Source organism: Lethenteron reissneri, chromosome 20 (assembly GCF_015708825.2).
Source record: "Lethenteron reissneri isolate LAM-NWPU_2019-01 chromosome 20, ASM1570882v1, whole genome shotgun sequence".
In the NCBI taxonomy this organism is placed as follows: Eukaryota; Metazoa; Chordata; class Hyperoartia; order Petromyzontiformes; family Petromyzontidae; genus Lethenteron; species Lethenteron reissneri.
In genome coordinates this window covers 15,355,703-15,381,198 of record NC_083798.1, presented here as the reverse complement: position 1 = coordinate 15,381,198, position 25,496 = coordinate 15,355,703, and the positions used below count along the sequence as shown (strand labels likewise).

Below are 25,496 nucleotides of genomic sequence, written 5' to 3'. Positions count from 1 at the left end.
CCTTCATTCATTTGCTGTGTCCTACCGATTGCATAATGGAATTAATTAACGCGTGTGTCCATTTGTGAATAGGGCATCAGCGAGACCACAGGGCAGTGTGGTCTCAAGCTCTGAATCAATCCACCCACAAACGCAGATGGTGGAACATGAGCCTTGACCGTGGAATCCATAGGCAGTGACTGTGGCATGAATGCTATTTTGTAATCACAGACCCCAGACCAGCAGCGGCCTGCTGTGCGTTTGTTTATCGCATTAGCCAAACGTTTGGACGGTTATTTAGCAGATCCCCTGTGGGACTTTGAGGCATCCCCGCAGAGCATCCTCCACTTCCTCCAGTCTCTTCACATCCTTGCTGCCGCCGCTGCTACATTCCTTGTATTACTCAAAGCACAAGCTTGGCTGAAGTTGTAACACTATTGCGATGCTACGTTCCATTTCAACTACATGTCAACCCTTTGACATATTCCATAAATTAGACATGTTTTCTAAAACTATAGAACATTACTTGGAAAATTACACCATTTACGTATTTAAGATTCTGGCTAATCGCCTGATGAAGCTGGTTGTAATCGCCAGCAAAACGTCGGACTCGAATTGTAAATGTTGTGGGTTTACTCTCCAACACACCGTTGTGCTGAAGTAGTAACTAATTGGCACTTTTTGTTTACGTGACAAACCTTACGCAACGGTTCTGTCGGGTTTAACGACACATTTATATTTACCCGATCGACCCAAAAATACATTTATTGCTTAGGATGATTTCGAAATTCTATTGAGGCTGCCTAATTTGTATAACGACCCATATGTAAACTATAGCCATAATAATCCACATTTAGCATGAGCCTACTTGGTTATTTAAACATTTTCAGCAGGTCACAGCCCCGCAATTCAGATCGGAGGAGATCATGTGAGAGGCAGCGAGCCAAACAGACGCGCGATACGGACAGCCTGGGCTCGTGGCTCTCGCACGACCCGGGCGACCGCCGTGTTTGCGTGTGCAGCTGTGCCCCAGGCAGGTGCATCCTCTAAAGTCGTGTGCTGGGTTCCTTTGCTTTAAATAGATCCACTGCTGCTGCTGCTACATTGTTGCTGTTGTTGTTGTCAGCCTGTAACTTCCCACCAGTGGGCAAAAACTTCACTCCACCCCCCACCCATCCCATTTTATTTCATTTCCTTCGTTGTTCTTGTCCGGCAGTGGCGTCCAAATAATTGTATTCATCACGCTGCTGCCGTCTCTTCCGCTGTCTTCCTCTTCTTCTATCTTGCATTCTTTCGGTATCCGTTTCGCAGTTTAATTTGTCCATCCAACGTCAGTTGTTCTCGTGACATTGGTGACCTCCATTGTTTCTTCATTCCTTAACCTCTCTTTGAATTACTCCTAAATAATTATTTCTAAATATTTGTAAACTACTGTATTCAATGTTTTCCTTTAGAACAAATCTCCTTTGAGCAGTATTCATACTACAAACGATCATGCTTATTCTATAATCATAACATTTTAACAACAATGTTCTTACTAATACTTCCACTACACCTACAATGCTATTAACGTGACTAGAATGTTAATTCCTACAAATTAAAACATAACACTTGTTGCCTAAACTTTAGTGTCCTCTAAAAACAAGATGCATATAAAAACGCATCAGGCATTGCCATTCATGTTTATTTAAATTTCAAAGCCTTTGATGATTTTTTTCTATAAAAAAAAAATCAATGGTTACTCAAAAGATTTATCATCATCATGGAACAAAGTTTGTGCAAGACATGGCTTGGCTCGACTGTGTTTGGCAGCATGATGCGTGGAAATACTCGCTTTAAATTAAACCGCAATTTCAGCGCACACTCTCTCTAACACTGTGTATTGACCCAAAATAACAAGGGTATAGAAATGTGAGATAGCTTGCAGCAGGCGAGACGTTTCGCAAAAGGAAGGCGCCCCGTTCACGATCGGCCCCCTGCTCCACTCTGGCCTCGACGAGCTCTCTTGGCAATCTGTTTTCAATGATCCCCGCAGTTTGTTTGCACGGAGATTTGGCAGAAAGTTCTTCCTTTACTCTCCACACATTCCAAGGGCTCTAGCCAAAGGGGCCTATGGCATGGTGTTCGGGCCGTTTGAGCCGCGCAACCCGACGTGTACACGCGTTACGCTGATGGGTATGTGTGTCGACACACGTGCACACGTACCTGCATGTGTCACACGCATGCACACACTCAGACACAAACACATGCAAAGACACGTACATGCATGTAAAAACTACGAAGCTAAATTATTTAAAATTTACCAGATAAGGCCCATTGAGCTATTTAGCTCTTATTCAGAAGTGACCTGACCACAAACGATAGCTCAACGTGGAAATTTATAGCGGCCAAATACTCTCATTGCGTGTTTCTGAATGTGAAGGGAAAATCCGGAGGACCCAGAGAAAAATCTACACGACCACAGGGAAAACATGCAAGCTCCAAATATACACGTGTCAGGGTCAGGGATCGAACCCACAACCTGTATATGTGTGTGCGTGAGTGCATTCATGTGCGGGTTTGTATGAATGTGTGCTTGCTGCTGAACTAGCATCGCTTGCGCCAACAGTCTTTGACTTCATTGGGAACCTTTGTATTTTGGTTTTGTTTCGAGTGTGCATACACTTGTTTGTGTGTGCGAGTGCATGTGTGTGCCTCACACACAATCACTTGCAACAACACATGTGCCTGCACACATTCATACAAACCCGCACATGAATGCACTCACGCACACACATATACAGGTTGTGGGTTCGATCCCTGACCCTTATGCCTGTATATTTGGAGCTTGCATGTTTTCCCTGCGGTCGTGTAGATTTTTCTCTGGGTCCTCCGGATTTTCCCTTCACATTCAGAAACACGCAATGAGAGTATTTGGCCGCTATAAATTTCCACGTGATGAAAACTACTTCGCTGAGCTATCATTTGTGGTCAGGTCACTTCTGAATAAGAGCTAAATAGCTCAGTGGGCCTTATCTGGTAAATTTTAAATAATTTAGTTGAGTAGTTTTTACATGCATGTACGTGTCTTTGTATGTGTTTGTGTCTGAGTGTGTGCATGCGTGTGGCACATGCAGGTACTCACAAGCATGGCTGTGTGTTACTGAGTGCATGCATATGTGTGTGAACGTGCGTGTTGTGTCAGGGGAGCGGTAGTGTAGCGGTAAGCGCACTGCGTTACGAACCCGGCGCCCCGAGTTTGATCCCTGCTCACGGCCAACACCAGTGACGAATATCTGAACTGGTCCTGGGCCTCCCCTAGGTCGACTCAGCCTCAAATTAGTACCTGGTGAAGTGTGTAAAAACATCGCCACTGGGGAGACAAAGGCGGTTTGGCGTTGTGCTGGCCGCCCACCCCCTCGTGTACCGTTCCGGCCTTCATAGGTTTGCGCTAACAGCACTTGCCCCAACAGTCTGGTAAGGATATACAGGGGATCTTTGTCTTTGTGTCAGGTATATGTATTAGTGTGCGCGTGTGTGACTGCATGCATAGGGGATTGATGGCGAAGTGGTTAGTGCACTGCGCTAGGAACCCGGCTACCCAAGTTCGATTCGCGCTCACGGCCAATAACAGTGGCGAATATTTGAACTGGTCCTGGGCGTCGTTCCGGCCTTCATAGGTACTCGCTAACAGCATTTGCCCCAACAGGGGTGGAGGTATGGATCTTTGTGTGTGCCAGTCTTTATGTGTGTGACTGCGTGTGTCTGTGTGGGAAAGCGGTAGTACAGCGGTTAGCTGCGCTGCGCTACGAACCCGGCGACCCGATTTCGATTCCCACTCAAGGCCAACACCAGTGGCGATTACCTGAACCAGTTCTGGGCTTCCCCTAGGTCGACTCTGCCTCAAATGAGTACCTCGTGCGATGTGTAAATATTGCCTCTAGAGAGACAAAAGCGGTCGGGCGTGGTGCTGGCCACCCACCCACTCTTGCCCCAACTGTATGTTAAGCCTATACTGGGGATCTTTGCTTTTGTATGCGTCTCTGTGGAGGCAATTCCGGTTAAACTCAGGTTTTGATCCCAGTGTACCGACTTTGTGCAACCTACTTTTCAACATTTAATGCAACCTTTCTAGTTTCTGTGAAAAATGTTAAACTTTTTTTTTTTACAATTTTGCATGTTTTGCGAGTTTCCTAGAAAATAAAACCTGCCTATAATTGCAATAAGTCGAGAGGCTTACGTTTCAAAAGTGACCTTCTATTTGCAAATGTTAGACTTGTTGAGGCATATTAGTGGCTCATGTTGAAAATAATTACAAAATAATAATAATACAGCTCTAGGTGAATCCATTGTTGGGCGAAGGCCTCATCACACCAAGTCAGCCATGTGGGTTGTTTGACCATGCTGGTTCGTGTGGGTTGGTGAAGGGGGGGTGGGGGGTTAGGGGGTTCAGACATCACTCGTCACTGATGTTAGCTGTGGTCGGGAGTTGAATTCAGGTCGCCAGGTTCGCAGCGCAGTGTACTAACCACTGCGCCAACGCTTCACCCGCTTGAAAATCCTTGCAATCATGTGAATCGACATACATTTACAAGTCATCTTGCTTTGCGTCCCTCCTGAAAGTATCACATGCCGATCTTTAGCTAACCACGTGTTCGACTCGGTATTGATATGAAATAATTTACGTCTTTTAGCAAAGTATGCATACCATACTCACGGAGGCATTTTTCCAAGTAAAAATATTTTCTCGTGCAAATTTGCTTATCTTTTCATTTCAGATAGACTTGCTTGTTGTCAGCACCTGCTTTACAAATGTTTGTTGGCAATTACGTCGCCAATGCAACACTGGAGTTGGATGGAGCGTGGGCTCTTGCTTGTTTGTATCCCCCGTTACTCTGCTGTAAAGCTTAAGCGGAGCTGCCACATGGAACGTTATATGGCTCGCAGGAAATACTGCCAGTGTGCAGCTGCAGCACGAGCATTACGCTTTGATCTGTCTGTGGTATGGGCATTTTTTTCCGCATCGTACGTAGCCAACCGTTCTAATCTCTTCTGTTTACACATTGTTATCCCGAGTTATTTTCCATGTTATCGCTGGCGATATGAACGCATTCTTTTTTTACTTTGTGGTAAATGTAGCGGCCACTAGTGGCTGCAAGGATCACTGTGAATCCATAGCATACGTGTACAAGTATATCTGCATTGCCTTTTTGTCTATTAAATGCTTGACTTGAAGCTTTCGTGACTGCAGGAATTCATATTCTTTGGGTCTTTCGGTAAAGCCATGTAGATAGAAACATAATAAAATATCATTATATTAATTTTATAATTTTTCTATCTACGTAGCTTTACCGAAAGACCCAAATAATATTAAATGCTGTTTGAGGGCCTCCCCAGACCACGGGTCGTGGGGTTTGTTGACCATACCTCACGATGCTGGTCAGTGCTGGTTTGACGTTGAGCACGTGTAAACATTGACAGTGGAGCATATAATACAGTACAACAATTGATTGTTCTGCAGTGCCTTCTGCTGACAATTTTGGTCCTACAAGAGCCTTCACCACCTGCTTACTATATGCATGGTGGTTGCCCATCTAAGCAGGCTATCCAGGCTCAACCTGCTTAGCTTCCTTGATCTGCCAGGATCGGGTGCATTCTCTGTGAATTGTTCACAGGTGTACAACATGTACATAGTTTAAAACATTGATTCTTAACACACCAATTCAATGCACGTATGGTGATATGGAAGAATCGACCTTGTACACTCCTAATTGCCACGATCGCTATCATTCCCCAGCTCCCCTGATGCCTTTGCATCAATCAATCTTTATTTTACGTACCAATATCGCCCTCAATAAAGTAGGCATCAGTGCGCATTGCAACGTAACAGAAACGGTACATGAGGCGTGGAGCAACAGGAATGAAAAAGGAAACCCGTCACGAACCTCAGCGGCTAACACCGACTGAACAAAGTAGTATTGCAACCGCGCGCAAATTAAACTGCAACCGTGCGCGACGAATAGCACGAGAAAAGTAAGTAGTAAATTTAATAATTAGTAAATAAACTTTTCACCCCCCCCCCTTCTTATTTTTTGCCTGTTGCCAAGCACTTTGCCTATCTCATTACTGAAGCGTATACTCCACTACCAGCACGGTTCCTTTTTCTCGAGGTAGCGCGTGCCCCCTTGTCTGCACCCGACGCAAGCTGCCGTGCCCTCGCCCAAGTGTGTTATCTCCACCGCCCGTGTGCCTTTTACTTGGAGCCGTTAGCTCGCGCGAGAGAGAAAAAAGAATCGTAATTGCAAGCGTACTCGAGCGCTTGCTGTGGCACCACAAAGACAATTCTGCACCTCCTGGGCAGAATGAAGGAGGAAGCAAGCTGGCAGCTTTGCAGGCCGTGCCGTGACGGGTACCGCAAGTATCGACCGTGTCCGTCCAGTGCTCGCTGAGCTGCATTGGCTTCCAGCGAATACATTATAAGGTAGCCCTCATTGCACACAAATTGCATGCCACAAATTAACCACAATACCTTGTTGATCTCGTGAAGAAGCTTAAAGCCATCATGCAAACTCCGCTCATCCTCACAGCAGCGGCTTTTGGATAACCATCAAACAAAGACGGTCACTGCAATGTGCGCTCTCAGATGCGCTTCTGCGGCTGTCGGGAACTCGACCTTCCGATATTAGAAAGCCACTGGAGCTATGCACTTTTAAATGTAGATTCAAAACTCATTTCTTTCGGGCTGCTTTTTGTGTTTAGGTTATTTTCCTTCCCCTCCACCTCCAATTAGCATGGTTGGCTACGTACAATGCGAAAAAAAGTTCAACATACATGTGTCCCATGGAAGACTCCAAGTTTTACATGAAAGAGAAGGAGGCATGGGGGTGGTGGCAGGGAGAGAGCAGAGACTGGGCCATTCATTCTCTGGGGCTGTCGTGTGATTTGCAGCACTTGGTCTGTGTGTGGGGGGGGGGGGGGGCTACATCGCCCCTTGGGGCTCCGCAAGGCTCTTGGAATCCAACAGAAGGCAGCGTACAGTAATTCCTGGGCAGAACCTGACACTTTGCAGTTTGAGGGCATGCGTTTGTCTAAGGGTCACGCCCTTTGCCCCCCCCCACTCCTCTCCCAAGTCATCCCCCTCTGCAAGGATAAACGAGCAATGAGGTGATGCGGAAAATGCTTGGACTTATCTGCCTCTTGGTCTTCCCAGAGTTTGCACTCTGCAAAAGCAGTGATTGATCGATGCCCCCTTTATTTATCACTTACCATGTCTCGCTATGTGTCCCAATCCTGCTCAATCACGTTCATGTCTCCGGCGAGTCAATCACACCTGCATCTGTACAACGTCGTTTACTGCATGTGCATTATTGGCATGTGTGTGCATCACGACATCTGATTTTTACATTGATATCGGTGATATATTTAGCGAAAGAGCTGTCTTGCATTGTGTTTCAGCCAGTGTTACATTTTCTGCACATTTCATGCATTTTTATTGAATGTTTTTTAATTGAAATGCTATCCTCTAAGAAAACAAAAATATATATATTTAGTGCAATCGGAATTGTGTAATATAATTACATGGGCTAGAACCTAACTTATATTGTCCTTACTCTTTCCCTAATCCACGATTCAGCAGCGAAACGGCTCGTTTAAAAAATAAAAAACGAACTTTCAAAGTCAGAATCAGAAACTTTTTTTTTTCTACTGGAGGAATCCAATGAGCTCTAAAGGTCGTTTTCACAGATGTCCAGGAAAGTGGTCTACACCTCAATAATAAGCCAGACTCGTAAGAACATAGCACAATACAGTTCTGTAACAGAACGCTGTCGAACATGCCGCTAGTATATAGTACTATACATGTAAAGCAGCACTGCAACTCAAATATGCGCGATTATTCTCGCATGGACATTGGTTGCGGGCATTGCTTTTCAAGTGAGCTGCCCTACGAGAAGGGTAACTTCCATGCTCCGTGTTGCCTCGCTAGGCGCCTCTGCCGGGCTACCGTTTGGTATTAATAATAATCCTCGAGTGGAACTAATCCTCCCATAATTGTGTGTCGGGGGACGCCGGCAAGAAACAGGCAAGTCATCTGTTAGCCTCCTGTGGAGAGAGACGCTATTGAGAGTGTGACTTGCACGCAAGCGAGTGCGTGTGTGCGTGCGTAAGTAGGGAGCGGTGGTGCAGTGGTTAGCGCGCTGCGCTACAAATACGGCGACCCGAGTTCGATTTCCGCTCACGGGTAACACCAGTGACGATTATCTGAATCGGTCCTGGGCCTCCCCTAGGTTGACTCAGCCTCAAATAAGTAGGGAGCGGTGGTGCAGTGGTTAGCACGCTGCGCTACAAATACGGCGACCCGAGTTCGATTTCCGCTCACGGGTAACACCAGTGACGATTATCTGAATCGGTCCTGGGCCTCCCCTAGGTTGACTCAGCCTCAAACGAGTACCTGGTGCGATGTGTAAACATCGCCACTCTGGGGAGACAAAGGTGGCGTTGTGCTCGCCACCCACCGCTTCGTGTGCCTTGCTGGCCTTCTCGCTAACAGCACTTGCCCTAAAATTATGTTAAAGGCTATACAGGGGATCTTTGTCTTTGATATTTGCACATGCATGTACCCACGTGGAGCACACCTCTGTGAATATGTTTGCACGTGCATGCATGTGTGACTAAATGCAAATTAGTGTTTGTCTATATGCGCATAGCTTAAGAGTGGTGGCATAGCTGTTAGCACACTGCCACCAATTAACCTGGCCACCTGTGTTCGATTCCCAGCCACAACTAACATCATTGGTGAGTGCTATCTGCACTAATCCTGGCCCTCCCCCTAGGTCCATTCAGCCTGAAATGAGCATCTTGTGCAGTGTGTAAACATCAACTGTGGGGTGAGACGAAGGAGGAGTCAGCGGGTATCCATCCTGGCAACACCACCCCCTCTTGTGCAGTGGCCGCGTAAATAAGCTCTCGCAAACGGCAGAACTCACTCCAACAGTCTGTTAAAGGCTACGCGTTCTTTTTTTTCTCTCCAAATGTGTGTTTTCATGTGCGTACACACAGCTGTGAGCACGTGCGTACACGTGTGCGTGCGTGCGTGTATTCGTGCGTACACGTGCGAGGGAGGGTATGTTCGCAAATGTGTGTTTTCATGTGCGTACACACAGCTGTGAGCACGCGCGTACACGTGTGCGTGCGTGTATTCGTGCGTACACGTGCGAGGGAGGGTATGTTCGCAAATGTGCGTGTCGGTCCTTGTGCACAACAAGGGCACGCACATGTGCGCGCTCACGATTATACTGCCCGACAGAACATATTTCATCCGCGGCTCGTGGTGTCAGTCTGCAGTGTGTCTGGGCACTTGTAGTTACCGGCGCGATGTGCCGCACGAGTCAACGCGGCTTGCGCACATGTTGTGACTGTACACGTGCTTTTGTGCTTGCACATGTCTGCCTATTATGTGCGCAACTCTGCGCCTAGTACATACACACACACACGTGTGTGTGCACACGTTGTGTGTGTGTGTAGTTGCATTCGAGAACGCGGTAGTGCAGCGGTTAGCGCGCTGTGCTTGTAAACCCGGCGACCCGGGTACGATTCCCACTCACGGCCAACACCAGTGACGATTAGCTGAACCGGCCCTGGGCCTCCCCTAGGTCGACTCAGCCTAAAATGAGAACCTGGTGCGGTGTGTAAACATCGCTAGTAGGGAGACACACGCGGCCGGGCAGTGATGCTGGCCACCAACCCACTCGTGTGCCGTGCCTGCCTTCATAGGTGCTCGCTAACAACACATGCCGTCAAGGTATGTTCAGGCAAAATGAGGACATCTTTGTCCTTTCGTGGTTGCATGAGCGGTAGTACAGTGGAGTTGACATACTGCATCACGAGTTTGATTTCTGGCCACAGTCAACATCAGTTGTGGTTATGTAAACTTTTTTTTTAATCGTGCTGGGCATCCCTACGGCCAACTTGGCCTTAAACGAGTACCTGGTGCCATGTGTAAATAAAACCAGTACTGGGGAGACAAAGGCGGCCAGGTGTTGTGTTGGCGACCTTATTGCGTGCCGTGCCAGCCCTGATAGGCGTTCGCTTACAGCTCTTGCCCTAAAACAGTCTGGTAAAGGTTGGAGCGTGGGGGATGGAGGATCTTGACTTTGTTGTTACATGAACTATGGTTATCTCTAAAGATAAGAGATTAACTCATGGTGATAAAGCACAGTTTCCCAATGAAAGTGGAAACCTAACCAGCCTTCTGTAGGGGATGGTGGTTGTTGTTATAGCGTGTGTGTATGCGGATGTGTGTGTGTGTGGAGATGCAGGCAGTGTACAACAGAAAATTCCAAAACCGTGAGCTAGGTTTGGTTTAGGTCATCTGATAACACTGACCTTCAGTGGATTACCATTTAGGGCAGATCTTTCCGCACAATCACCGTAAAAAAAAGCCGTCATCCCTTGCATTTGTATGTGGCGCTTGTCCTACCTTTCACCACGGAGAAAAAAAGTCGTTCGTGGTTTCTAAAAGAGGAAAACAACTCCGCACGGCTTTGTACGTTTTCTCCGCGCTTTCCATACACTCAGGATCCTGCCTCGGTGTGATGTGGACTTTTGTAGGTTGCCGATTCGATGTCCTGGCATGGAAGTTGAAACAATGTGCCCTTTGTCCCTCCAACAGCACAAATGGATACAGCCACAGTTAGTTGATCAACCGGTCGCCTGTAATGGGGTAATGTGTGGGTACTTAATCCTCTACCAAGACATCAGGGACAGCATGCAAGAGGAGGCCAAAATTACCCTCTGGAAGGGTCTCTGCAGAGCTCACTTGAAGCAGTGGCATGAGCAAGAAAAAACTATCCGGACTGCTCGTTTACATTTACAAGCGCAGTTCATTGGTATTCAGTAAAAGTAGTAAGATCTTTTTTGTTTTCTTTCATTGGGTAGTATTAAATAAATTAACATGTGACCTCTCATCCAGCTGGCCTGCTTCAGAAAAATAACATACCGACGATGCTCCTGAAGAATTCCAGCTGGCCAAATCGTTTTATGTCGTCAAGATGTAAAACAAAAAATTCCATAATATTGTTTTAAGACAACAATACAATATTTGGAGCAGCAGCACAATCACGTTAGATTTGTGTAACTTGTTCGGCTACACATCATATGGTGCACGGCACTTGCTTCATATCCATCATGCAGAAATACATGTGCATGTACGATCGATCCACTGCTGAATGAGGGCCTCCTGACGATATGCGGGTCGTAAGGTTTTTTGTTACCATACTTCACCACGGTATTCTGTACAAGTTGGTGAATGCGGAGAACCAAAGATGTGCGAGCGTAGAAGTACTGCACAAACATTACTTTTTTTACTGCGCTGTCCTCTGCTTGCCACCACGTTAGCTGTTGCCTCCTACAGCAGCCTGCTGTGCAAGGTAGTCGTCACCCCATTATTCCTGGACATCTGTGAAAAGGAGCTTTATAGCTTATTGGATTCCTCCAATTCAAATCAATATTCCCATTATGATCTGAAAGCACGAATCCAGACTCAACCCCGCTTAGATTTTTTGAGATCCGACGAGAACGGGTGCATGCCGGGCGATATTGTGTGCTGTAATGCGGTATAATTACTTGAAATGAATAACGAATGTCACGCTTCTTTTGTCGGCAAGCAATCTGCGGTCCCTCTGCTCCGCTGCCACGAATGTGTTTGTTGTCCTGTCAAAGGTTGCGCGAGTGACGCGTCTTGCGCTTCGCAGAATCCCATTGCAATTACGCTTGTGTCACTTCACGTCTGGCGCATCCCGTGAGGTCATCTTGGGTTCAGGGGGGCCAACGGTGACAGAGTTACAGATAACGTGGACGTGTGCCTTCCCCCGCACGGAGCGCTCACGCCTGCCCACCCCCCATCATCCCCGTTCGGCAGATTAAATGTCAATTCTCAAGGTATAACCTTGCCGCTTCGGTGAATTCATACAAAGAATGTACCTGCACATGTAGAGGCCCTTTTGTTAGGCCACTGCTGGATCAGGGTCTGCGCAAGCCGTTTTGCGTTATGCGGGGATAGTTGGCCGTATGTCCGCCATGCTGAACAGTGTGCAGGTTGGTGAAGGCGGGGTGCATAGATGTGGGAGCATAGAATTACAGTGCAATAATTTGATTTGCTGTGCTGCCCTATGTTTTTTTCAGCTTGTTCATTAAGTGTTTGAGCCTGCTGGTCAGGATTGGGCAAAACTTGGTCCACTGACTACCAAGGAGCCCCACAGCCTATAATACCTATTATTCATGATGGCCATCCATTCGAGCACTATCCAGGCACAAACCAGCTTAGCTTTCAGGATCTGATAATATCGGATGCATTTGGTCACAGGCACATACAGGGAATACAATGAATAACATTAAATATAATAACGGGTATCTTTTTTTTACTGTCATCGTTATCAGCAGTTGTGATCTATTGACAATGCTGGATGGAAGCTGTCACCATCTCTCATTGGTTCTGAGATGCAACAAACAATCCCCATCTATGTCCTGCACACAAGCTTACTATTGTATTTAACAGGGAGTAAATACCTCCTGTGTGCATTTTCTGCAATTGGATTTTTTCAGGAAGGTCTTTGTTTTCCTGATGACCATCCAATCAAGAACACATTTGTATGTGACTGCTATATATCTGTCATGCTTGTTGTCGTTGTTGTAATATCTTGAAAGCGAACCAGTTTTAATGATGACTTCCTTCATTATGTATTACTGCAAAAAGCACAAGCGATGGAGATTACAAACTTTGTCAGGTGCTCGAGTCATGTGGTGAAGGCATATAGGGAGAAGCAGCCTCCAGATGTTTAGTCTCATTAACACCGATCTGATCACATGCGTCGAGTGAGCTGTTAATTACGTCATTGACATGGTTGCATCTTGAACTGTGTGTCTGTGTCCAGGCCAATTACTGCTGCAATTTCCCTCTGCGTGCTTATCCAGCCTAATGGAACGTCCACACCGACGATTAGCACGGTTGGCTATGTACGGTGCGAAAGAAGTTCAACACACGTACATGATGTGACTGATGCGGTCACACAGAAGGGCCATGGGTGCAAGCCAAAACCTGATAGCATATTTGATTAATAATGACCTGATAATTGTTTTTTTACCCTTCTATCTGGCAACAAAACTGACACCTTTTGGCGTCATCTGGTCCAACCCATGTGAGACTAGGCTCTAAGGAAAGCTGTCTCGGGTGTGGACCAATCAACTTCAAGGACAGTGCATTCATTATCAGAGTTATGTTTTTGTTTTCATTATGACTGCAGGTATTGTGGTCTATGCAAACATGACTTTTTGTAAAAAAGGTGTCAGTTTTGTTGCCAGATAGAAGGGTAAAAAAACAATTATCATATTTTTTACTGGCAAATGAGGTTCCAATGGTAATAATGACCTATTTACCGTATTGTTCGTGACCAATGCTCTCTGAACCTTTAAAAGTGAATTACAAATCACACTGAAACCCCATTAATTCTCTTGCATGAACTTTTTCGAGGTGCAAAAATTTATTTCATGGCAATTACTTACTGAGCCTAAAGACTCTTTCTTTCAGGAGGCTCCTGCTAAATTGGGACTTTTGGCCAATTATGTTGAGGAGTTTTTGGCTTCACGTGGAAGGATACTGAAGTACACAGAGAACATGCACTCCACGTACGGCACTCAACCCTGCCATCTCCTGGCCATCTGGCAAGCCCCATGCCTATAACAACTGGCAGCCTTATTGGTCACCCATCCAACTCTAATCAGGCTCATCAAGCACATTTAAGGTGATTTGGTTGAAGAAAAAATGAATAAATGCCTTGCAATCGGCGTTAAATTCAAGCAACCAGCCAACACAATATTTGTGCTTTGATTTTATTTTTGTAAGGCAAGCACAAACATTGTTAACAACAAAAAACATACACTTCTGCGGGTTTCTGTTTGAATCCCTCGTAATGTATGAAGTACATGTTGCATCTGTTATGAGTGCAAATTCGGAGACGTAAGGATGGCCTTTTTTATTGTGGTATTTCTAATACCCATGGGATCTGAGTACATAGAACTGTGACTAAAAGAAACCAGGCAGAGAGGGGAATGCATTAGATGTTCAACATCTGGGCCGACGCCTGCCAACAAATGACAAAACACGGTCATGTAGGAACACGCCTCAGATTCTATCTTGTTCCTATAGTGACTGCTGGGCTGTTTGCCAGACTTTATCCTCTGCTTTGTGATGCTTGACATGTCAATACATAGGCCCGTTTTGGGCATATTTTATTTTCTGCTATAGCTTGTTCAATGAGAAATCGCCTCCAAAGTGTCCGTTTCGGGACGAACGTCATTTCTTTCCCGAGTGAACTGTTCAGTACGAGCGTTATTCTGGCACTCGAGCACGTGCTATTTTAAGACACGGGCGACAACCTCGATCAGTGGCAGCAACTGATTTTCCTCTCTCCTTATCCGGGCCAGCTAGCGTGTGTGTTTTCTTGCAGCCGGCACACGATCAAGAGCCGATGTGGCCGGCGAGCGTTTGTTTGATGTAACCAACACATGGTTCGAGGATGAGTTTGTCGAAAAGGCTCGTGCGTGCATGCGTGTACGTGCGCGTGTGTGTTTGCGTGCGTTAGTGTGTGTGGGGAGCGGTGGTGTAGCGGTTAGCGCGCTGCTCTATGAACCCGGCGACACGGGTTCGATTCCCGCTCACGGCCAACACCAGTGACGATTATCTGAACCGGTCCTGGGCCTCCCCTAGGTCGACTCAGCCTCAAATGAGTACCTGGTGCGGTGTGTAAACATCACCACTAGGGAGACAAAGGCGGTCGGGCGTGGTGCTGGTCACCCACCCCCTCGTGTACCGTGGCGGCCTTCATAGGTGCTCGCTAACGGCACTTGCCCCTACAGTCTGTTAAGGCTATATGGGGGATCTTAGTTAGTGTGTGTGCGCGAATTGCACGTGAATGTGTCCGTGCGTGATGTATAAATCAGAGGGATTTATGCCTGCTGTGATCGGCCGTGCTGCACAGTCTTGCTGGCCAATTGTCCCTGGCTTGAGGGGGCCTCTTTATGGCCAACGAGTCCAGCTTTGATGATGAATAATTTGGCAAAACTAAGCCTTTGGTGGCATCAGCTGTGTCGATACCATGACAGCGGTGTCTGTTTAAGAAAGGAATTTTTATTGTGTGGAAATGACCTTGTGGTAACAATGCGAGCCTTAAAAGTCACGAGATCATTTCAGGTTATGCCACATTCTCGAAAAATGTTTCCGTGACTCTTGCATGTCTCAAAATAATTGTACAACGTTTGGGCAGTGGCTCTAATTGACATGCAAGCAATAGAGGATTGTGTGCATTAAGAGCCACCATTTGAACATTCTCATTGGATGTCTACAACTGTCCAGTTTTATATACAATTATACTTCACGTGGGGAAGCAGTGGCACAGTGGTTAAGAGCACTTTGCTGTGGACTCAGTTGATTTAAATACGTGACTAACATCAGCGGTGAGTGATATCTGAGCCGGTCCTGGCCACCTCCTTCACCAACCCACGCTGACCTGCATGGCGAACTACGGTCAAACAACACACTTCGTTCAGCAGTGTATTGGCAAAGGGCTGAAAAATACTTAGCGTGTGTTGTAGAGACATTGAGCAGGTTGTGAGTTAAGGTGATGTAAGCATCAGTCTGTTGTTCATTTCTCGGGGGAGCTCTCGATGCCACATTTAGAGAGAGCACCGCTGCATAATGGGCTGAATGTGACGCATAACCTGTGTCCTTGCCCCCTATGAAGTCAGTGTGCATCATGTTAATTAAATAGTTGGATTTACTGAACCATAAATATTATGGTGCAGCACTGTTGCCTAAGCGCTCACTTCTTCTTAAACCACGTCTTTTGTGGCTAGTTTCTCCCTATTCTCAGTTTTCATTCCTTCTGTTATCCTTTGCTTTATTTTGTCCCGGCATTCCATCTTCCATAGCTCCTCCCTACTCTCTTGATCTGACATCGCATTCTCTGTCTTTTTTCCATTTTTTTTTTGCACCGCAACCACAAACGTCAATCTACCCTCCTCCTCCTCCTCCTGCTCAGCCGTCTCTGCTCCCTGCCCCCCCCCGCGCATGTCCAGGTCCCGCTGCCTTCCATACCCTGCCTTGGCGTGAGGCACCCCACATCCTTGCGTGCCCATATGGTTTTGCGTTCGAGACCCCGCAGAGCTTCTGATCTGGTCCCTGCATGAACATGGCCCTCATTCTTCAGCATTTGCCACGGCCGCCTTTTGTCTCTCACCCGGCTCGCTATGGGCTCCCGTGTCGCTGAATATGCATGCGCCACCCCCCTCCCGCCTCCCACCATTGTGCCTGTGTTCCCCCAGACCCAGGCTCCCGCTTTTCACTGTAGCGCACGGGGGCTAAAGAGTTCTGCCCCCCCCCCCCGCCGCTATTCATCATCTCAAACAGACTTCTTTTCTCCCTCTTTTTTTAGTTTTTTTGTCGAGTCGTCACTGGCTGCTTTCTTCCTCCCCCTTTTAGTGCCGGCAAATTTTCAGCAGCCGTATGCAAGTGCCTTCGGAGGGCCTCTCAAGGTCAATAGATGTGGCCGTATTAACGCCGGTTAAGGGCGTTCTTCAAAATGAGCTTTTCATTTTTTATGCAAATTTGATGAGTTCATAAAAGTAAGAGTAGATGATGTTTATCCAAGCACTGGACAAAAGTAATACTTTCCACTGTTTTGTCCTGAATGTGCATGTTTAGGTAAATTACCGTGTTTCACTCTAGAGGCTAGGTTCCAGTTGGCGGAATTTTGTAGGCAGATTCTAATGGCACATGTCAACTTTTCCAGACGAATGTGAGGAGCAGGAAGGCCAGTGCTGTCCATAGGATTTAATTCTTGTTAATACGAGGATTGCTCACAATTATGTTGGGAAAGAAATATGAAAATGGAACACTCGCCGATCACTTTATGATCCACCACAAGTGACGGACTCGGCGCTTAGAATACTGACACAACGAATGATTACAACCGTATTCTACACCTCATTTTACAAATGTTTTCCACGCGCATACTCCAATGTAAAGGGCCCAAAAAGGACTCTTCTGCTGCCCTATTATATGACTGCCTGGGACTGTGCATAGATTTACGACTGCGTCGCGCCTTGAGAAGAGGCTGGTGTCTCCGCAGGCTGCCCGTTTCTCCACGGATCGCAGGACACTTGTCTCATGCCGACAGCTTGAGATGGCCCTTTGTCTGCGCCTCCCCGTGCCTCCTCAAGGCACTGTGGTTGATGTCGCCACCACCACCGCCACCGTCGCCACCGCGCTCGATTTCTCTTTGACTTGAGCATGTGTTGCTGTGGATAAGACTGGAACTCACAGAGTCTCCTTGTTCATTTTGAGTGCCTTGGGAGATGATTGCTTGCATCCACGTGGTAGCTGGCAGTCACAATTTAATTATCATTATTGTTACCCACTTCTAACAGTAGCTTGGTATAAGGCTGGGGTGTTTGGCAGAACATCGTCAAGCTCAAATCCTGGCCAGAATCGGCTCAGCCCATCATTCTTTAAAGGCCGGTAAAATTAGCAACTTTTAAGTTAACTTTATTTTGTAGGTAGCCAACAAGGCTTGTCTTACAGAAAGACTGGTCCTTACGATATAAATGTGGATTTTCTACCATTGTCCATCAGAATAGGCATGCATCTTCACTTTTGGATACAGATCTCCCCTTTTCCCCACTATTGCTCAAGGTCCCGTGATGCCACAATAATCTCCGTGAAAGTATTTCATTGCGGCGCGACTGCTGCGAGGTTTCGTAACCTCTCCTCCCCTTCATTCCATTGAAGTATTTTGCAACCGATGTTACATTGTCAATGAGACCCCCTACTCGCCCATGCTGAGTATTTACACATTCCTGGAGGGAACCCACCACTGCCCTTTGCGGGCGGTGTGCTTTGGTTTTTCTCTGCACAGCCCTAACCCCCCCGCCCCGCCACCACCACCACCACCACCGTGTAGGACTCCGCAAAAGGACTCCAGGCCTGGGATTCCAAAAGCTCTTTTAAACAGTGGCGGGCTTGAGCTGTAAAAGCCATTGAGGCTTGAACTGTCCAGCATTAACATATCGCAAGCTGCTTAGCAGCGGGGTGTACCCAAAGTATTTACCACTGGTTGTCTCCGGGGTTTACTGTAAGGAAGCAGCTGTTTAAGCTTTGACTCTGCTCATGCAACAATTTCTGACAACTTAAAATTACCCGTCTGCATCACACACACAATTCGCCCGCTTTAAGCCACGCATGCTCATTTACACACAATTATCGTGGCACCACCGTGTTCTCTTTGGAGAACCAGCGGCCTCGGCGCAAAGAAAGTGTTAAAATGCGTTACGATCTGTAATTACCTCTGATGGATAGACCTCTGATGGATAGGAGTTTACGCTGTTTGATGAGGTGATTTAAGGTGGGGGGAGGTATGGGGGAGGGGAGCTGATTGACAGAAAAGGGGCACTGGGGCAAATATTTGCTGTTTACTTTTGGTTAGCACAACATTTTGGGAAATAACGGCTCCAGGGGTGACCCATTGGGTTCATTGTGTGTGTGTGTGGGGTGGGGGGAGTGCACACAGTTGCCCTGGGAGGGCCATTGGGAATCTGTGGTGAGATAACGGGGAGTGAAACGCAGTGCAGTAATGCATTATCTCTCGCCGCTCTTGTAGTTTGGCAAAAAAGGGAGGCAAAGGATGCAAACCAGAGCAATTGGTTCGTTTTGTTTTTGCATTTATCAGCAGATGCACAAGGGTGGGCTCTGCCATCACGTGAAGAAGGATTCTGGGGGTTACACAATGGATGGTTTGAAGGGAATGAAAGGAAAGCCTCAGCTGAGAAAACTGCTTGATGTCACATACAGAAAACTCACGCATACAAAGTATAATAATTAAAATATCTGTACGTGTAGGTCAGCAACCTGCAAGCCTTGTACAAGCCATCTGAAAGCCTAAAAAAAGCAATACAGTAATGAGAAAATCTAAATGTATTCCCAACAGTGGCCTAGCATTGTTGGCACGAGTCCTGGCGCATGTGAAAGGACTTCAGCAATTCGAGATCGTAGACTATACGTTCTTTAATTCAACCACCATAATGTACAGCCACAGCAACCCCAGCATCAGAAGGCCCCCTTCGCGGCACCCTGCTCTGTCTTTATATAGTCCCAACCAGTTCCACCAGCCTTGCTTAATTGCCAATTATCCAATCCACCCATTAAGTACCTGTACACACGTTGCCCATTATGGATGTGAGTGCAGACTACCATCCCAGCCCCATCATTACTCAGTTGTCTTTGACAGAAGAGTTCGACACAAGGGATGAAATGGGGCGGGGGGGGGCCTGTCCATTTCCCCCTCTCTGTTACTTCGGCCCCCTCTGACGAGTTGGCCTCTCTGGCCCAGGAACTGCCGGTGCAGTTGCAGCACCGGCACGATAGATGCGTTTGTTAAAACAACATTGACAACAGCAACATGCGCTGTGACTGTGAAATATAACCTCAATTTCCCTGCGGTTTTTTTTTAAACCTTTTTTTTTACATCGCAAACTCCGTGGCACTGTGCGCAGAGTGGCTTGCCGAGGTAATTTCATTCGCGGCGGCGTGCGAAGTGACGCCGTCGGTGGCCTCCAGAACAAACCATTGGCCCTCGACTGAGAAAGAAAACACACGCTAGGAGTTAACAGTTTCCAACTAAAGTAGAGCCCAAGTGCCTGCCGATTCTAAACACACTTCCGAAGCAAGGAAATATACACGCTTGCATTAATGCTGTTTAGTGAATGAGTAAATATATGTTTTTCGTGGGGTTGTGAGGTGGAGCGGTTGGCGCAGTGGATAAGGCATTCGATTCCTGGCCATGGCCGACATCGGCTGCCAGTGATCTCTGAACCGAACGCGCACTGACCAATGTGGTGACGTATCGGTAAACAACCTACACGACCAATGCCACGTGTGGAAGTTTGTGAGTATTTTATTATGTTTTAATATTTTATTATTTCCCTTCTACGTGACTTGACCGAAAGAACCAAGAAGATGAATCCCTGCAGTCACGAAAGCTTTAAATCGAAATTTGTGAGTTTGGTTTTGAGGGTTAATATCAAGTAACGGTGTCATGAATCATCGATTTATTGATTGATTCGCTCGTTATGAAGCAATGTCTAAGGTGATTACATACAGGCATAGAATCATGCGTGCGAGAATCTAATTTTTTTTTCTCCAAAATGCAACCCTGAATCATTACATTTTCATTAATTGAGAGGTGGGCAAATAATCATTTCAGGTCTCGTGTTTGTCATCAGAAACAACAGCAGAAACAACGTTAACGATTTTAAAGAATCGTGATAAAAACCACGTCGAAAAGCAGACACGGGGTACACATCACTCGGTCAGCCACTTTTGCTTGAAATAGTTTGAGGCTTCGATTGAGACGAGGAAAGCCCAGTGCAAATGAGAGAGACTTGTTACAGCGACGCACGTAATCGGGTGCCGCAAAGTCTCGGTTCCATGCATGTTGTGAGCGTCTCGTAAGGTCGTGCACACGTTTGCGGGCGAACTTCGCCCCGCCCGGGTTAAACGCAGCCACGCCAAGCAATCGCAATATTCCTCTGTGGCGCCAGGAAGAGGAAACTTCAACTTCCACTGAATCTTCATCGTCCGTGTCAGGGGGGGGTGGGAAGGCGCACACTGTGGTGCCACTGTTGGCTGTCAGTTGGAGAGCTATGACAGGAATGTACAAGAAATGCCTCACTCTGGCTCGGCTACACCGGGGGAAGCAAACGCTTTGTTTGAGTGGAACGCTCGTGTTTCGCCCTGTGCTCATTTACATTGTCCTCTCCCCCCCCACACACCCTCGATGTGATTTGTTTAAGAGATAACGTGTTGAGCAATTGTCCGGGCAAAATTGTATATTGGGTTTGTGTTTGAACAATATATTTCAACCCCTCCCCATAATAGGTTTTTATGTGTGTATGAAAATAGTAAAATGCCAATGACCACATCACAATGAATCTTGTTAAATCTCAAGCTAAGCAGAGCTGAGCCGGGACATTGCTTGGATGGGTTATCATAAGCTGCTGATATTGTGGGCAGCGCAGCAAAGTCCATAGTTGTACTGCACTTCTATGCTCCCGCATTATTATCCCCACCTTCACCAACCCACACCGACGATCGCCTTGGTGACGTTTCATCAAACAACTTCCATCATTGGCACGCAGTGCCGAATTATCCTATTAGCACAAGTAGCTGCACATGTAGCTACGAGCCCCAGACATTCAAGGGCCCCACATTAAATGCTTTCAAGCTATCAATTCTGGCTCAGTGATTCTGCACTTGCTCTATTACTATAGTACTATACTGCCTTCAACTTTTTAAAGTGACTGGGTGTTTAAGGTTAGCGATTTGTCATATTATCTGGCTGTATAGCCTAAAAGAAATACAATTACTTTACGATGCAAGTTAATAATGTATGTGTTTAAATTTAACGTATTTTATTTATTTATTTAGGGCCCCTTTATAACATATGCTACAGGCCCTGCACTAGCTTAATCCGGCACTGTTGGCACGGTGTGTCCCTCATCTAGCAGTGGAGTGATAAAGAACTGCACGTGTATAAATGCTGGAATAGCTTGTCTTGCCATGGTGCTCAACTTGAGGATTGTTTGCATTTTTGTTTTCATTTCAGCAGCAAGGAGCTGTGCAAAAATGGTGCCGGCTGTAAAGTGAAAAGCTCCCCTTCAGTAACACGTGGTGGTGAAACAGCCCTCCCACGACCCTCGTTGCATCCGTGCAAGTATTGAAGCTGAAAGCACCTCACTTCTCAAGAAACGCAATATATTTTAATAAAATGAGCTCCAAGAGATGTGTTATTTGGGCAACCAAAATTTTTTGTGAAAAAAAAAAAAGAATCTAGTTCTTTTCGGTACAAAAAGTTGTTATGAAAGGGATATTTTTGCCTTACCTAAATGTCAACCAAAAATATCAACGGACGCATGCGTGAGAACATCACGGCCTGCTCCATAAACGTTTCTGTAAATGGATGCTTATGTACAGAATCGCGCACTATTTTTGTTGACTCAAAAAATACAAAGAAGTTTGACGTATCTCGTCAGTGCTCATAGAGAATAGACTTATGTATGCTCGACATGAATATGTTCGATTTAACTTTTGTCCCATTTCGTTACCCTCGAGAATATTTTTTGTTATTACTCCGTGGCTTTTCGCTGTCGTGCTGGATAGCTCTCTGGTGTGTTTTCGAGTTGTTCAGTACCATGTCCGATATTTCGCTCCATGTGCTGTGAGCTTCTTCAGTCATGGAACAGATGTCGAACGAACATCATGTTCAAGAACACGTGGCACAATCTGAACATTCATCGGAATGTAATCACTTTTTTGAGAGTATCTCTGAATGGATGCACACTGAGAAATGTCTACATAATTGTCTGCATATTCGGTACTACGCACCTATATTTGGCAAAGCAGCATTCATTAGGCCATGCGATTTTTAACAGGAATCCAGAATGTTATTTTGTTCTGTAGGAGTTGATTTGCAACTCCCCTATATTCAGCCACCAGATTCAATAAAATGTAAATAAATGTGCACGATGGAAGCTTGCAACATGACAGCACTCAATGCAACCCAAGTATTTGTTTCACGAGAAGCATAAGCTCTCAGACACTGCTCCACACACCTCCCCTCCAACATCCTTTATCAGTTTACTTTCGTTGTATGCACATTATAATATTGGTAATAAAAATTAACGGAATGGCGATTACGCACTACAATGATAACACTGGTCAACACACTTTTTTCTGGCATAAGGTATTCCAACGGTTTTAAGGTCATTTTGGGGTGCTGATTCCAAATCTGGCATCTATCACATCAGGTTTTTGAGATATCAAATATTGCATTTTCGATAAAAATTGCAGAAGAAAAATATATAATAAATGTGGATATCTACATAAAATGATATTATAAGCATATGTTATCCTAAAAATACAACACCATATTTTAACACTAAAGCAGTCACTGACTCGCAACAACTTGCAATCATAAGTGACAGTTAATTTCGGGTAAATCAATGAAAATGGGGGATGCCGATAGAATAAAATTAGATGTGATAGAGCAAATCTGAGATCAGATTTGGAATCAGCACCCTGAAATTAGTCTAAAACAGCTGCAAAAGTCCAGGCCAGAAATGTTTTTTTGTTGACCAGTGTATAATTGAGGAGTGGGGAATCCCCAGGGCCTTTGGGCCATTTCGGCCCATGACTTCATTTAATACGACCCAGGGGCCACACGAGCCCTGTGACTTTAAAACAAAGTATTTATCCATCCCTGCAAACATCTCGGCTGCACTAATTCGTAACCGTGGTTGTTTTTGACCTGGAAAAGCTGTATTTTTCATTTCAGCGCCATGCTCTTGTCACTTCTGTCAATGCGGTAGCTTCATCAGTACTCGGTCGACGTGCGTGTTACTCTTCGCATTATTATTATAAGTATTTGGTTACCCCAACGGTGTGTTAATGTGTGGCCTACCGAAAAGTAACCTAAAGTAGTTTTTAGCCCAGCGTAAGGAAAGGGCACCCACCCTTGTGTTAATTGGTCGATGTGGGAGGCCATGTCCTGGTTAAAGAGCAGCACTGGTAGAGAATCTTGAGTGTGAAGGAGGATGTTTCATCCTGTATGTATGGTTGTCAACTGTTATGCTTTTCCCAGGGTCATCAATGTTTTTTATAGTTTTCCCCTTTTCAAGTATTCGGAGATTATGTCCCATGAAATGCCCCAGCTTTTTGTATCTCAGAGATAGAAAGCCCTGCCTGTATGACCTGGCCTATGCCATCATACATTACAGTAAAGCCATTTTGGCCAAATGACAGGCCATATTTAAAATTGCACACTGAAATTTACAGTACGATATGTTTGTACAATTATTATTGACACACAAATGCACACATCCACATCGATGGTTCGATAACCATGTACACAGTATTATCTCTTTTTTTACATTTAAATTTGAATGTTTTTTTTTCTTTCTGTATAACGTACTTACTCTCACTCTCTATTTATGTTCACATTAAATAATTATGTTTCAAGAAGGTCATCATCACAAGGTAGAGTTGGTTTGGTTCCGGCCAGTGCGCCTGAGATATGAAACTGGGATGGACACAGATGGGATGTGTAACGCACCTGGCCCAAAGACTGCCATCTTTTTCTACGCCATCCCAGCCTCTCATCCCACTGCCACGTTTATTCTCCTCGCTCGCTACATTGCACTCGACTGGGTGCTATTTTCGGAGATAAAATCCCCCCCCCCCCACCTTTAAAATCATGGCAATGGATCGATAACATTGCAAGCCAACGTGGAGCCTGTTGCAAATTTGGGGTATTATTTATAGCTGTAAGAGCATTTGTGGCTTTTGGAATCATTCCAGTTTCATTTTTCATTAAAAAAATCTATGTGTGAATTTATATGCACAGTGTATGCTCACTCGAATTAACGATGGCCAGGGACGTGTTCATGACATTACGCGTACATTACAACACGTGACAGCTGTGATATATGAACTTTAGCCTATGTGACCTATCCTGAATCGAGCTTACGTCAGTCTGAAACATGGCAGGCCTGTGCAATATGTACATTACCAAAGTCACGTATCAATTTACACCTGGTTTGTGTGCCAAAACAGAAAATTGGATCGTGTGAAAAATTCACTGCAGGTGGGCATCAGGGACGAAAGTTCAAAACATCAGCGTTTTGCAGGAGTTTTATCTCCTGGGTGACATTGGTTGTAATTTCAAATTTCACAGCAGTTGTATTACCATCGCAGAACAAGTTGTCACACTGGCAAAATGTAATTAGTAACACCTTACAGCAAAGAAGAAAAAAAAAGCCGCTCAGGTGATGGCTTGCTCTAATTGTAACACACGGAGTCATTCCGACGATCGCGTGATATTTCGTTTCAAAAATCTATTTTCACCTCATTGCACCGCCTGCACAAATTTGGTAATGTGTGGCTGTTTACCTGTGAGAATCACAATGTGCTGCGTGCAGTGTGAAAGGTGGAAAGCAATGTTTTTAAGGTGTTATCACTTGCTGCAAACTGTTTAATTTGTTAACATGATGAATATAGATATTATTGTTTTGTACATATATAGTATATATATATAAAATTATAACGAATACGTCAATTTTGGGGAACTATATGAAATATGCCCCTGATCGTGCCACAGTAATGTTTTGGTGTCCTATGTAACAGTTTAATTTTGTATTATTCTGATTTGTTTATGTTTGATTATAAACCCAAATTAAACCACTTGTCCTTTTTGGTTGTCGGTTATTGCCACTGATATTGAATGTTTGTTTTTTTGTTTCCCTCCCGTCTGCCAATAATTTCGCCTGCCGCTCAAGTCTGTATTGACTGATGCAAACTTGCAATGGGGGGGGAGGGGGGGGGGAAACACAACTGGCACAGCGGTCCGCATTTTTTTCTTCTTTAAAATTGACATTCA

At 45.6% G+C, this 25,496-nt stretch overlaps 1 protein-coding gene across 4 annotated transcripts in view; it reads left to right on the top strand.

Annotated features, from left to right (window-relative positions):
- The window catches only part of LOC133344848 (cyclin-dependent kinase 14-like), a 119,508-nt gene extending 94,208 nt beyond the window's left edge, over window positions 1–25,300 (top strand). For 3 of the 4 annotated variants that reach the window (XM_061555100.1, XM_061555099.1, XM_061555097.1), the window contains exon 16: window positions 21,669–25,300. The gene's annotated coding sequence lies outside the window, so the exon portion shown is untranslated. The remainder of the gene's footprint in view (window positions 1–21,668) is intronic. The other variant, XM_061555098.1, reaches the window with a different exon arrangement.
- Window positions 25,301–25,496: the final 196 nt, after the last annotated feature.